We start from the raw sequence: 16,134 nt of genomic DNA, 5'->3' as shown, positions 1-16,134 counted from the left end.
GATTTCTCCATTCGGCTTCAAGACCATCACCCTTTTGTTTGGACATTGAGATGCAATATGTCCAACACCTTGACATCGAAAACATTTGATATCTCTATTTCTAGTAGAAAATGTAGAATTAGAGATACCTTTGCCCTTTTCGCCTTCGTTGGACTTGAATTTGGACACATCATTTTGAGGTTTAGAGGCTGCCCCAAAATTTGACTTAGACGAAGTCCACTCCTTCGACTTTGAAGATTGAGAACTTGTTGGAAAATTCCTTTGAAAGGTTCCCTTCTTCTTCAATTGCCTCTCCACTTTCATGGCCATGTGAACCATATCCTCCAGCTCCACATAGTGTTGTAGGTCCACGATGTTTGCAATCTCCTTATTCAGCCCGCATAGGAATCGAGCCATGGTTGCCTCTCTATCCTCATCAACATTTGCCCTAATCATGGCAATCTCCATCTCTTTGTAGTACTCATCAACAGATTTAGTACCTTGATTCATAGATTGTAATTTTTGATACAATTCACGAAAATAATGAGAAGGTACAAATCTCTTACGCATTATGCTTTTCATTTCCTCCCACGTGGAAATTGGTCTCTCTCGATAGCGCCTTCTATTTGTTGTCAATTGATCCCACCAAACTATTGCATAATCAGTGAATTCAATTGCAGCAAGTCTAACCTTCTTTTCCTCGGAGTAGTTGTGACACTCAAAGATGAGCTCCACCTTTCTCTCCCACTCCAAATAGGCTTCAGGATCACTCCTTCCTTGGAATGTTGGGATCTTCAATTTGATGCTTCCCAAGTCACCATCAACTTCATTTTGATGTCTTCTTCTACCTCCTCCTCGCCTTTCATTTCGATGTGTTGATGTACGATCATCTTCTCCTTCGCTCTCTCTTTCCTCCTTATTCCTCGGTGGTGCTTGAAATTCCAGCCTCTCCAATCGTTCTGTTACATTTTCCATAACAGCTCCAAACCTTGCAAATTGTTGTTGCATGGCTTGCAATGTAAATTCAATAGGATTTGTGTTTTCTATGACCTCACAATTCACTCGTGTATCACACAAATATATCCTCACACAAACACTCGTGTATCACTCGTAGGCTTTTACCACCCCTCAAATAAACTCACCACTCAATGCCTTTTACAACTCAATTCTCGTTTGTAAGAATTTCAAATGAACTAAAACAAATCAAGAAAGAACAAGACAAGTAAAATTCACCAAACTTCAGCCCTTGGATGCAAGAATTGATATTTTGGAACAAGTGTATGAAACTCCTAAGGAAAATTGAAGTGAAATAGAAATTTTGGATTTTTTTTTGGATATATATATATATATATTTTTTTTCGTTTGTTTTTTTTAGTTTATATGAAGTAACAACAATGGAAAACAAAAAGATATTGGAACTTTGCAGATTTTTTTTTTTTGGCAACTATTTTTGTAGGACAATGAGGATGAATATAAGAGATATATATGAAAGGATGAAGAAAATAAAAGATAGAGTTTGGATCAATACCAGATTGCTCTGATACCAAATAATATGGATAGAAGTGGACGAAGGACCCGTTGGATATAATGACCCAAGAACCCGATGTGTGTGAATAGGCATTAGACTCCCTAGATCGAGAATCTAGTTTGATCAACCCCTAAGAGCGTAGAAACCTCGACTCGTTGGCTATATAATCAGCCAAGAACCTCGGTATGGATGAACGCCACAAGACCTTGTTCAACTGTCTTGATAAGTTCTAAAACAAGTGATAAACTCAACAAAGAGAATTCAACTCACTAAGCATAAGCAATTTTCGTTTATATCAATGGTGTCTCTAATACAAGTGATTACATGCCTATTTATAGGCTCAAAAAGGTCTCTTGAGAGCCCCACTCCCTTACCACTACTTAAAACCATTAAAAAGGCACATAAAATCACAAATGTGATAGCGTTAGATCAGCTGCAGTCTGCAGATTTAGGATTATCTTTATTATATTAGTTTTTGTTAGTTCATAGTTATCTTTTATTTTTTCGCAGTAGTTCAATTATTTAGGGTTAAGTTTTTAGGTCAAGACTCATGGGCTCCAAGTTATTAATTGGGCCTCAAGTCATTAGGTCTATATATAGTTCTTTACGATTTAGGGTTAATTATCTTGGGATCATTGTTTAGGGACAGCAATAGCTGTAGGGCAGAGATATTTTTCTCTGAGGGCCTCGCAGGAGGAGTTTTATATATTGTATTTTTATTTTCTTTCTTATTTCTTCATCTTCATACGCCTTTACTCTATCAAATTGGTCCGACCTGCCGGATCGAAAGATGACGATGACGAGAGACCAACAACGCATGGAGCAGATAGAGAAGGCACTGGAGGAACTTCGCGCTGCCCAGTCTGCAGCGGCGGCGAAGCAAGCAGCGTCAGATTCTAAACTTGACGCCATTCTCGCCCAGTTGAAATCCATTGATCACTTTGATCGGGGCCCCGATCCCTCGCTGTCGGAGTCAGAAAGTTCCCCCACTCCGATGTTGCAGAAGATGGAGATGCCCAGTTTCGACGGATCTGATGCTCGTGCATGGCTTGCACGTGCAGAGCAGTATTTCTTGGTGCACCAGACACCTGCGGCGAAGAAGGTGGAGTTCGCCGTGATAGCCTTGTCAGGGTCATCGATGTCTTGGTATCAATTGCTGATCAGGAGAATACCTAATCCCGATTGGGTAACTTTTCGTCAGGAGTTGCTGATTCGATATGGCGATGAGTCCGCAATTAACGGCTATGAAGCATTGCTTGCAGTCAAGCAAACAGGTTCTCTCGAGGAATATATCGCCGCTTTTGAGAATAGGGTTTCACAAATTCCTGATTTCTCGGATGCGCATTACTTGGGATTTTTCTTGGGTGGGTTGAAGAAGCATCTGCGAGCCCAGATTCAAGATAGTGTAATTTTCAGCTATTCAGCCGCTTTACAGGCTGCTCGAAAGATAGACCATGCAACATCGCCAGCCCCACCAGCGACGAACACATCGTCGGTTGTCTCCCACACGTCGTCCGCTTCCCCGGCTGCCTCCCTCACTTCGTCTGCCCCTCCCCGTAATTTTCGCAACATCTCCAATGAGGAGTACATGAAACACCGTGCAGCTGGCACTTGTTTTCGCTGCGGCCTGAAATATGGGCCATTGCATCGCTGCCCACCTAAAACACTACAGGTTTTAATCGGTGACATGGAAGATGACCCGGGCAGGGACCTAGAGAATTATGAGGATACCGGGCTGAAGGAGGAAGTCCCATGGGACCATATGAATCAGCAACCGCCTTGAGGACAAGGCTGTTTCGACAGGCGGGCAATTGATAGCGTTAGATCAGCTGCAGTCTGCAGATTTAGGATTATCTTTATTATATTAGTTTTTGTTAGTTCATAGTTATCTTTTATTTTTTCGCAGTAGTTCAATTATTTAGGGTTAAGTTTTTAGGTCAAGACTCATGGGCTCCAAGTTATTAATTGGGCCTCAAGTCATTAGGTCTATATATAGTTCTTTACGATTTAGGGTTAATTATCTTGGGATCATTGTTTAGGGACAGCAATAGCTGTAGGGCAGAGATATTTTTCTCTGAGGGCCTCGCAGGAGGAGTTTTATATATTGTATTTTTATTTTCTTTCTTATTTCTTCATCTTCATACGCCTTTACTCTATCAAAATGTAACTCCAAAACACTTGGTATGTCTCTTGGACATCAAAAGTCACTTATTAAACATAACAAAAGTAACTTAAAATGAGCTTTTTGTGGGCTGCACCCATTTGGACGAAAATGTGGAGTTTATTCTTTGATTTGGGCCTCCAAAATATGATAGCTTAATGAGCCCAAACTTTCAAGTAGCATCAAGCCCACCAACTTGAATAATATTCACCATTTGGCCCAATGTAGAATTGTCTTGGACTTGGGCTTTAATTTCACCAACTAAAAGCATCATGGACTCCTTTATTCTTTTGGCTCTAGCTCTTGTGATTGGCCCACTTTGAATAATCAAAGGATCCATCTTGTCCTTAGCCAGCCTGGATACGTCTCCATCACTTTGCAGTTCAGATCCAGGGGCCCCCAGAGCAAATCTCTGGGGAGTGATGTTCTGACCCGTCAGTGGGGTAGCGGAAGTGTTGTGGAAACCCGGCGGTGTAGTGAAAACAGTGCTGGCTGGCAGACCGTTGAGCAGCGAGGTTGGTATCTCAGTGCGGGCACCAGAGCTGAGCCCAGTGCTGTCAAACTCCTTCTCGAGAGTGCGGCGAGCCTCAGAAGAATCCATAGTACCTACATGTGAAAAATGTGAGAATAACCCAAATAAAAACAAATCGGACCATCCTTTGTCAGAGGAATCCGTAATATAAGACGTCCCGAACACTGGCGCGAAGGCCATTATGAGATCCCTATTAGAAATACCCCCGTGTACTAGGAAATACACCCAGGACACGGATTTAAGCATAGACAGCAGGAACAACGAAGATTTCCCCGTAGATGCAGATTCAAACCAGGTAGAGAAAAAATATTACCCGATAAATCAACCACGAAAACCCAAAACACGAAAAACAGAGCATCAATCAAAAGATCGTTAGTGAAACATGTTAGATTCGTCATAAAAATAGAAATTATGCGAGAAAACACAATAATCGCACACAATTATCATGACAACATGTAAGATAATCGTAAATAAACACCAAATTTTCAACCTCAACCACCTTCCCAACATGCACATGCGAGGATAACCATAAATAACCCCGAATCTTATGAATTCGCGGACGAATCGGAGTGAAAAATAGATTTATCGGTCCAGATTCAATTGGGTATTCGAAACAACGTATCAATCAGGGCCTGCGCATGCAAATCTGCTCGCGATTGTAGATCTGCATGCGTAGGTGGTCAAAACTCATGCCTTAACTCATTATTCCCACAGACGGCGCTAGCTGATAAAGTATTTTATCAACACCTAATCTAAACCACAAGTTTTACCTAGCGTTTGATCGTGAGAAGCGAAAGAAAAGGTTGAATTGCTTGAGAAGAAAATTGCTGCAGTATTAAGAGAGAGAGCGTGTGTTACAGAGTGTGGGTGCATGGGTATTTATAGATTACATGCTAGGGGTAAAATAGTAATTTCACCTCTAAAAAATGCTCCCCGCGTGGTCAAGGGCAGAATAGTAAATTTGACCACAGGCGGGCAATTCCTCTGCTCTGGAGCATGGGCAAATCGCCCTTCTGTTCTTTGGTGACTTCTCTGGCGAGAGCCATTCCTCTGGCAAGAGCCATTCTTCTGGCAAGAGCCATTCCTCTGGCGAGGATCATTCCTCTGGCGAGAGCCATTCTTCTGGCGAGAGCCATTCCTCTGGTGATGTCCGTTCCTCTGACGAGGTCCGTTCCTCTGACTCTAGTGATTTCCTTGTTCGCGTTCATTCCTCTACTCCGCATATATTACTCCTCATCACTCTCTAAACAATGACATTAGATTCCTCCATCTAAATCATCATGACTCATCACAACAGCTCAAATAATTCTCATCACAAAACATCTAAAGTACATCACATCATAACTCATGCAACATAATAACTCAAACTCAAGCTATGCATCATCAAAGTATAACATCATAACTCATCCTACAACCTCAACATCATGCTCAAAGTATAACATCATAACTCATCATATAATCTCAACATCATGCTCAAAGTATAACATCATAACTCATCATATGGTTCAACATCATGCTCTTCAAAATTTAATGACAACTAAACTTTGAAATTATACATACCTCGTTGAGCTTGGTGTGATGGTGCGCTGAGCTCACGGTTGTTAATAACTATTAGCCTAGTGACTCATTCTAGACTAAACTCAAGACTTCTAATTCAGAGCTTTAACTTGCATGCCAAAGCTCTGATACCACTCTGTCGCAGCCCGCCCTAACTAGGGATAGTTAGGCCTAGTGATCCACGACTAGGGATGGGGATTAAAGAAGAAGGGGAAGAAATGGGCGTCATTTATAAACGTAAAACTTACTCATTTTAAGAAAACTCGTCGTATTTACTCATTAATGCTTAATAAAACTGTCTATGAAAGACAACGTAAAACTCAATTAAAGCATTAAGAAAGAAGACATAAAACTTAATTAAAACGTTAATCAAGTTAATACATCAACAGGAACCATCCTCTTAAACTTAAAGTACAACATAACAGTACCAAAAGTACTTTGCAGCGGAAATGTAGCTAGACATATGTATGAAGACATATTCTAGACAGGTTACATATTTATTAACAACCCTGTAACTCCGCTCAATGCAGCACCATCATCACACCGGCTCAACCTGCACATTTTTGAAAAACATATGTAGGGCTGAGTACAAAAGCACTCACTGAACACATGCCAAACATCTCATCTCATGCTTTATAAAGCTATAAATATTGTCATTGCCATACTTTAAACAGAGCATAAGGGATTTATCTAAAGCCTTATGTTTGCTAAACTCATTTTCGTTTCTCAAAGTTGACAGGCCAGTCTATGTTCTCAAGTAAGTACCATATCTGTTAACTCATGTACTGAGAGGGAGGCCTCCCTCTGCAGCACTGCAATCGGCCAACCTGAAAGCTGACTCACGATCACTGTGTACACTAATTCTACCTCGCGTAGAACCGATATCATTTATCATACAATAGATAACATACTAAAATCTCAAATATTTGGCAATGCAATAACTTCAAAATAGGTTTTCAGTTAATCATACATCAATAATGAAAATGCGTAAACATCTTGAAAATAGGTTTTCAGTTCATCATGCATCAATAATTTAAACGCATAAACATCTTAATTTTAGCGTAGAAAAGCCCACCTCGTTGCGTCTCTGCAAACAGGTAATGTCACTCTCTCTCTCTAGTCATCACTTCCTAAACGGACCTTCATCGTTATGAAGAATCGATGAGAAGAAGGGTCATCATAACAGAAAACTCACTAACTTAAACTCACATAGCGAATTATAACTTAACACTCAAACTCAAGTAGCCCTGCCAGCGCTGACTTGGCAGCCAGAGCTGACCACTTGGCAGAGCTGCACTCAGCAGGGCTGAAAAATCACTCTGCAAAGCTGACTCGGTAGAACTGAAACTCACTCTGCAGAGCTGACTCGGCAGAGCTGAAACTCCCACTGCAGAGCTGACTCGGCAGAGCTGACCACTCACAGAGCTGACTCTGCAGAGCTGACCACTCGCAGAGCTGACCACTCGCAGAGCTAACTCGGCAGAGCTGAACACTCGCAGAGCTAACTCTGCAGAGCTGAACTTCAACAGTCAGAGCTAACTCTGCAGAGCTGAACTTCAACAGTCAGAGCTGAACTCAATAGCACTTCAACTGCCAGAGCTGACAAGCTCGGCAGAGCTGAAATCCACACGTCAAAGCTAACCAACCAGGCAGAGCTGACCAACCCGATAGAGCTGGAATTCACGCCGCCAGAGCTGACTAGCTCGGCAGAGCTGGAATTCACGCTGCAACTCAAAAAGTTCAAACTCACCACCCATGCTCAGCAAAACACAACAGATCTCTTCCTATACATTTTCTAACATTCTCAAGACTTCAAAATAAATCTAACATGCTCAACTTCCAACTTAGAACACAAAAAACTCAAAGGAAAACCTTAACATGCATCCTTCCAACTTCACGCACAGTACAGCCATGCTCAACAAAACATACAACTTATCATGCTTGGTAAAATACAATTTTAACATATATCAATTCTAGCATGCTCCTAAACACATATACAACGATTAAAAACAAAGATCGAAGGATGAGCTACGACGAAGAATGATGCAGCCCGAACAAAGCCAAACTCGCGCCAGAACAGAGCTAACTCACTAGAGCACACATGCCAGAGCAGAGCAGAGGAGTGGACTTTCCAGAGCAGAGAAGTCAAACTGCCAGAGCAGAGAAATCGACTATGCCCGAGCAGAGAAGTCAAGTCTGCCCGAGCAGAGAAGTCGAACTGCCAGAGCAGAGAAATCGACTATGCCCGAGCAAAGAAGTCAAGTCTGCCCAAACAGCAAAATCGAAGCTGCCAGAGCAGAGAAGCCGACTTTCCAGAGCAGAGGAGCGGAATTGCCAGAGCAGAGCGGAATTCCCAAAGTAGAGGAGCGGGCGTTTCCAGAGCGGGCGTTTACAGAGCTGGCGTTTCCAGATGGGCGTTTTCCAGTGCTGGCGTTCTCGTCCGAGTTGTCAAAGCTTGCTGATCAAGTTTCTTTGTTTCCTTGTTTTTAAGTTTCCTTGTTTTTACGTTATTTCCTTCTTTAAATTAGGGTTTAGTTTGCCTATATATATGGCTACATGTGAACGAAAAACCTAACTAATTTTGATATATGATATTTGTGAGTTAATCTCTCTTGAGAACTACGAGTTCTTCCTGAATTTTGCCCAAGCAAATTCAACTTATCGGCGTATCGACGAGTTCATCATCCCTCATCGTGTGTCATTCAACGTCTCCGAGTTGCTGCACCGATCACATCGTTGGGGTTTAGAGATACGTTCTCTAGAAAACTTCGTAGATTAGGTCAGGGGTTTTGGGACAAACTTCCACCCTTTATCTTTACTTTATTTCTCATTTCAAGTCTTCCGCGCGTATTTATTTGTTCATTCCGGTGAAGTTCAAGAGGTTACCGGTGATCATCATATCATTTGGTATCAGTTTTCCAGGTTTCGTAAGGGTCGAAATTATCAATTATCCAGGTAGATGTTTTCTAGGGTTTCTGTGTCTTCGTTTTTCCATCCACGTTTTCTAGTTTCGTGTCTATCTTCATTCAAGGGTAGACGTTTCCTAAGGTTTATGCGTCCTTGTTTTTCAGTTCACGTGTGTCTGTTCACCCTAGGGTTTTAGTCTTTTTATCCTTTTCGTATGTCCATATACCTTCCTGTGAGAATGTCACATCCCACTATCCCAATGACGGGTTAACCGGGGTTATGACTTGGGGTGAACAATAAGAAATGGAAATGGACAATTACTTAACATTAAAGTATATGAAAATGTCACTCATAGATAAAATGCTAGGATCATATATGATTATTTGGATACTTATAAAACATACACATAAATGAGAACTGATTAAGGTGGTTTACCCAATAACACGTGTCACAATTTCATAACATAAAGTTATCCTAATCAAAGTGTTTTGCAGCGGAAAACGTGTGAGATATACATATGAAGATGTATACTCAAGGTTACATTTCTTGAAATGTCAAAGGAACACCCGCTCAACATCATTCCATTCCATCAACTGCTCAACCTGCACATTTAGAAATACATGCAGGGCTGAGTATAAAAATACTCAGTGGGCATAGCCGAAAATACAACATGCATACATATATAAATTGAACTGCCATAACAGTAACACACAGGGGTTTTCTTGAAAGACCTGCGCTTACTAAAACATTTCTTTCATTTTCATAAAGTCGATCGGTCGATCATTTTCCTTCATATGATCCATATCTGTTCCTTTCTATCACGCGCCGGGAAGGAGGCCTCCTTACCACGGACGCCAAGACCGGTCGCAAGCGACTCGCGGTCTCCATGAGTGTACACGTTAACCCTAGCTAGCGACCTTTGTCTAGCATAGGATCCCAATTGGATTTCCTTTAAAGTTGGCGAACCAACACAGATAGGATACATATAAAAACATAAACATTTTTGGCAGTCAATCATTTCATAAACATTTCATTTCATTTCATAAACATTTCATTTTTATTTCATAAGAGTCATTTATCATTTGGGCATAATAATAAACTGAAATTAACAGTTAAAATCATCTCATGCATATATTCGTATAAGAGGCCTACGACACGCAGGTGATCTCTATATACGTATAGTAAAAGTAATGCCCACCTGTATAGGCAAAGCCTGTCGTTTAACCTTATCTCTGAATCGGAATAGCAGTGCTAATCCTTCTGATGCTCAAAGCCTACAAGAAATCTATTCTCAATAGGTCTCCTTAAATCTAATCTTAAGTCATGGTGTAGTGCTTAACATTCTATGATTCACTTAGCCGGGTTTTCAAAATTTAATGAATAAATAATTGAAAACAATTCTCTTGAGTTAAGAACACCAACAATATTCTTACTCGACTTTCTTAAATAATTGGAATTGTAATTAAAACCAATTAAATCATGAATATTTTTATTGCAAAAATAAATGCAATTTCATGTCATGCTTAGCATATAATAAGTAATTTACTTAAAATATGCACATAATAATAATATAATATTATTATGCAAATTAAAATAATTAATCAAACTTAATAAGTCTAATTAATTAAAATAGTGTAGTCCATTTTAAATAAAGAAGCTGCACAGCCCAATTGAATAAATTAATAAAGGCCCAACTGATTTAATAAGTAAAGGCCCAACTGAAACAAAAATAAACAAAAATCTCGGCCCAACCCAAAGAAAAACAAAGCCCAACCTTTAAAATTTTCGGCCCATATGCTCAAGCCCAAAGGCCTCAAAACCCTTCTTCTTCACATACGCCCCCCCCCCCCCCCTTTTCATTCTCAACTCTCTCTTTCTCTCGATTCGCCCCTCTCTCTCTCAGCCATAAGTTCCGCCGCGGCGGCTCCGTCTCCGGCGAAAGGCCGCCGGCTGGTCACCCCTCGCCTCCCCCAAATCACACGCACACACACACACAACTGCAGATCTTAGTCCCTCTCTCTCTCTCGGACTTCACGGCCGCGTGCCACCATCCCGGCGACGAGCGCCGCTCTGTCACCCTCACCATCACCCTCGACTCCTGTCACTCCCGCCGCCTCCCTCTCAAAATCGACGGCCGCAGCAGCCGACAAGGCCTACCGCCGCCGCCTGACGTCCCTCGAAACAGACCAGCGAACAGCAGCAGTTAGTTGCAGCCATCCCCTCATCTCCTCTCGTTTCTCCTCTCCCCTTCTCCGGACAGAACGACGGTGGAGCCGCCGCCGCCGAACCCTAGGCTCCCAAATCCAGTCTCCTTTCGCTCCAATTCTCAGAACAGCGTGAAGTCGCCGCCTGAAGCTCTAGGTTAAACCTCCCCCGACTGACCCCCATACCGACACCCTTCCCTTCAATATCCGGTGACCACAGCGGCTGCCATGGCCGCCTCTCCCTCAAAACTCCGGCCGACAGCAGCAGGAGAACCACCGCCGCCGACCGCATCTGCCACCGCCATTACTCCCCTGCCAGACTCGACACTTACAACCACACAGCCCACACCCGACAAAGCTCAAGACTCAAGTTCGATTCATACAGCATACATAACATTTCTCTATTTCTCTTTTTATTGTTCCATTGTAAATGCAGTACATGAAATTTATACTGTATGCATATATCAAGTAAAGTTCACATTTTTTTTTTCTTTCATATAACATGCTTATACACAATGAAATCTTATGCAGTTTAATGCTCATGAAAATTTGACGAATTGCTAAAACGAAACTGGTTGAGTAGAATAGGCAAGGGAGTACATGGATGAACCTTTAGAAGTTTTGAGTTGAGCCGTTGAAATCTGAATTGGCTTGATTGCTTGATTTGTGAGGAGAATGAATTGCTTTCTGTTGTTCTTGGCTAAACTTGAACTCTGAATGAGTATATGTTGAGGTTGGTGACTTGTGAATTATTGGCGTAGGAGAAGAGTGGAAACATGACTAAAATATTTACTTTCCATCATGGTTTAAAGCTGGAAAGAGAGTAAGTACAGGGTGGGAGTAGGTGGTGGATGGGAATTTAACTAATTTTTCAGTGTTGTAAAGTGGAGAAGGTATGGCCAACGGATGGGAATTTAACTAATTTTTCAGTGTTGTAAAGTGGAGAAGGCATGGCCAACTGAGAAAAGGTATGGCAGATAAATCGTTGGTGTGAATAAATTGAAGAAATGATTTGGCAATTAAAAACTCTCACGGTTGGATCATTGGAACTGAAGAATTTTCTCAAGGTTCGCTAAATAAATATCTTGATAATTACTCAATGCTCAATACTTGATTTAAATAAATATGCAATGCATAAGAATTTAAATAACTAAATTTACAAATAATTTTGTAAATCACTTTTGTTGGAATTAAAGTAAATTATTTTTCTCATTCCTGCGTGAATCATCTTACTTTTAAATTCGAAAATTATTCTAGACTTAGCTTGAGGAAACGGGGTATTACATTCCTCCCTCCTTAAAAACAATTTCGTCCCCGAAATTACATATCTGGTATTCTAGCTTGGGATACTTGACTTTCATTTCATTTATTTCTTTTGTGGCCTTTTCCATCCTGTGATGGTTCCACTTCATGATGAGAACAAAATTATTGTCTCATAAAACTTGAACCTTGCGATCAAGTATCTGGACTGGTTTTTCTTCATAACTTAAGTCCTGACTAGGACTACTCTATCTGGCTTAATCAAATGCTTAGGATTAAACACATACTTTCTTAACTGAGAGACATGAAACACATTGTGCACGTCTCCAATACTGGGTGGCAATGCCAACCTATAGGCTACAGGGCCTATCTTATCTAGGATCTCAAAAAGTCCTATATAACGGGGTCGTAACTTGCCCCTCTTTCTGAAACGTATAACTCCCTTTGAGGGAGAAACTTTGAGGAAAACTCGATCCCCAACATTAAATTCTAATTCCGATCGGCGTTTATCGGCGTAAGACTTTTGTCTATCTTGAGTTTTTTTTTTTTTTTTTTTTTTTTTTGATTCTTTGCTTGATGTGGTCGACTTTCTCAATCATCTGTTGGACCAGTGCAGGACCTAACAACATTCTTTCACCCACTTCATCTTAGTAAAGTGGTGAACTACCTTAATTGTTTCCTTCGTCCTAAGTCACCTTCTCAGATTTGACTAGGGAATTCTAATATCAAACTTTTCTCATCATCTTGGTAACTTTCACTTAAAGATTAATGGCACTCCTTCTGCCATGTAAACTCATTTTCTCATTTCCAAATGATTATTTAATGGGGGTTTCTAAGTTTCCATTGTGGTGGCGTTCCAACTTTATTCTTGCTGTAGCTTCTGGCACTTTAGCCAAAGCATTCACTCTCTTAACTGGAGCCTACTAGCCTTGGGGTTGGGTTATACCTTAAGTTTAGTTCTAGTGCTTTCCTTCCATTTCCTTTTTCTTTACCTCCATCATGAGGTGGTGTACATATCTTGTTTGTGCGTGAACTTTTTCCTTCTCCAATTTGTTGTAGTGACTCGGTGGTGAGAGTCTCGTTCATTGCTTGTTCCTTCATAATATCTCCTTAGTTTACTAGGGAAATTGAAAATCTCATGCCGCGATTCATTTACGAACTTCTTTACGCATTTCTCATTAATCATTTATAAATGACTTAAATAAGCATTTTAAACTCCATTAAAAAGGAATTGATTTAAAACATTTTAATCCTTTTAAAATCCATACTTATAAAGCCTTAACTCATGCTCTATCTCATATTCTATCTCTTTACTCATCTCTATATAAACTCTCCACTCATCTCAAATCCTTAAGTTCAAGGATAAGTTTCAAGAAAATCATGGTACTAAGTCTCGATTTATCTCTCATATAAGGCTCGTCCAATCTCATTCAACACATAGACAACACAATCACATAAGGCATATAAGAAAACACAATCAAACATTATCAAAACACGCTCTGTTTTTACACTGACTCAACTTCAAAATCTAAACTGTTCTTACTTCGACACTTCCTGGACTCGAGACTCATACCAAAAGAAAGGTCTTCGAGTCTATTTTCATATAAAAAAAAGTAGAGTCAAAAACTCCAAGTATTGTAGGAGACATGACTGTTTTACTACAGTCTACCATATTCGGCAGTTTTGAGCAATCGAAAACTTGGATTTTTGAAAAATAGTAAATGTTGTCAAACTGGGCTCAAATTTTTTGGATATCTAGCTAACACAATAAGGTTAATACCATAAAATTTTGGAAAGCTAGATCACACAGGAAGCTACTGAAATGAATGACTCTTTCCCCTGCTCTCTGAAACTCTCGGTAGTAATGTGCAGTTTCGGTTTTGTATTTTATAAAAATAATAGACGAAGTCCAATTGACTTGAAATTTTACCGATGTTCTCAAGACTCATGTAGAGACTTGGTATTAAAATTTCAAAGCTTTTTGACATTGAAAAAAAAAACCGTCGATCACAGTAGGTCAGTAGGCCTACGAAATTCACCAAAATCTCATCTCAAACTCTTAAAATACTCAACTCAACATTCCTTCAAGTAAACTCATTAAAGCTCATTTTAAACACATATAACACTCACAAACATTCAAGCACAATATAATGCTCATCATACTCAAATCTTGACTCTCTTCTTACATCATAACCTCAAATCTCTAGTAAAACGTTTCAATGAACGCATCATTAAAATTCTCTTCTCATTTTCATGATCAAAATTACTCAAATACTCAAACACGATCTCATTCATCATATAGATCATTATACACATATAGATTCCCTTTTATCATGTACTAAACTCTAATGAAACTTCATGTATCATCATAAAACTCTTAATAAAACATGACAAACTTTCACATAATGGTCATAAAGCAATTAGACCTCATTTTATCAATCATCGACTTCTCAAAATATGAAAACTCAAAAACTCATACAAACTAAACTAAGTCAAAAATTTTCTTAGCCAACAAAAGACTTACTCAAACATAATTATACACTAATATCATGCTCAAATACATATATCTTAAGCCAAAATCACTTTAATAACACATAGGCAAAAAGTCCTAATTTTTATTAAACTAAACTCTTTTGAAAATATCACTAATCATGTATAACCTATTGATCAAATCATAGATCTAACATCCTAGGTTACCAATTAGCACAAATCAACATCATAAAACAAGATCACATATAGATACACATGTATGTCATCTTCTTCCTCAAACTAACACTTTTCATTTTTCACCTCTCAATCTCAAGCTTCAATCTCATCCATCATTAATCATCTAAATCATCTCATAAACTCAAATCCATCATCAATACATCAATTGATCCATAGGATCTCAACATCCCAATTTTAGGTAAACTAACCTAATAGGAAAAATCTATATCTCATGGCTAATCATCAAGATATTCATATATATTAACTCAATAATCATCAATCATCATATAACTCAAGCCAATTCAAGAAAACAAACAACAAAATTTCGTAAGGTTTCAAGCCCCTAATTTTCGAAAATTTCATAGAAATAAGTTGGGTGTTTTTCTTGCTCAATCATGATCATATACTCACATATAACATCATACAATCTAGATCTATAAAAATAAGAATCACTTACCCAAGATTAAACAAAGATCAAAGTTTTCCTTTCTCATTCTTCAAACCAAACCCCACGGTCCTCTTGAAATCTTCAAGAATTGAAAGGTGTTTATGTTGATTTGGTGGAGGAATTGATCTTGATGTGAACTTGGAAGCTTTGGTGATTCATCTATGGTGATCTTTTGGAGCAAAATCGGAAGAGAGGGAGAGAAATTGAGAGTGGCCGAATGGCGAAGAAAATGAGGGAAATGAAGTGAATTTGTCTTGCTTAGGAAGGATGATTGGAGACCAAACACTATTCACCATTTAATACTTGTCCCCCCTATACACTAATCCCTTCCCTTCATCTTCATACCACACGTCCACTTCAAGTAAGGCTAAGGAAATTAATCACATGCTTATTAGATTAACATAATCATGTGTGTGTAAGGTTGTGTAGTCTAGAATAAATCATGTGTTAAGCTACATTAATAAAATCATAAAAGACTAATTACTAATTAATGCAATGCTATAACACAAAACTCTTGTGACCAATATTTAAAATAAATATGGCACTAATATTAGTGCACTCACTTAATTATAATATTCTTCATCATAGAAAAAAAATAATTTGAAAATATTTTGTTTGGAAAAATTTTCATAAACCGGCATTCTTTGATTTCTCGGTAAAAATAAACTGCACTTGCTTTGAAAACTTAATTAAAATTCCAAGTGCTAAAGACATCAAATAAAAATCATAATAACTTGCTCACAATGACATACGTAACAAAACTCACATAATCAATCAGTCACGTAATTTCACATAATATCACGTCAAAGCAGTCGGCAAACACAGACAAACTAGACGTCTCTCCGACCGATT

General features: G+C 39.3%; 1 long non-coding RNA gene across 1 annotated transcript; it reads right to left on the bottom strand.

The window, feature by feature from the left end:
- Positions 1 to 8,968: 8,968 nt before the first annotated feature.
- LOC131006689 (uncharacterized) lies at positions 8,969 to 11,677 on the bottom strand. The gene is made up of 3 exons (XR_009095704.1): positions 11,479 to 11,677; positions 9,863 to 9,938; positions 8,969 to 9,266 (listed from the first exon to the last, which is right to left on the bottom strand). It is a non-coding gene; the product is annotated as an uncharacterized LOC131006689 (long non-coding RNA).
- Between the last annotated feature and the right edge of the window lie 4,457 nt (positions 11,678 to 16,134).

This window comes from Salvia miltiorrhiza, chromosome 1 (assembly GCF_028751815.1).
Source record: "Salvia miltiorrhiza cultivar Shanhuang (shh) chromosome 1, IMPLAD_Smil_shh, whole genome shotgun sequence".
NCBI lineage: Eukaryota > Viridiplantae > Streptophyta > Magnoliopsida > Lamiales > Lamiaceae > Salvia > Salvia miltiorrhiza.
Note: the sequence above shows the minus strand (reverse complement) of the source record. Positions and strands in the feature narration are given on the sequence as shown.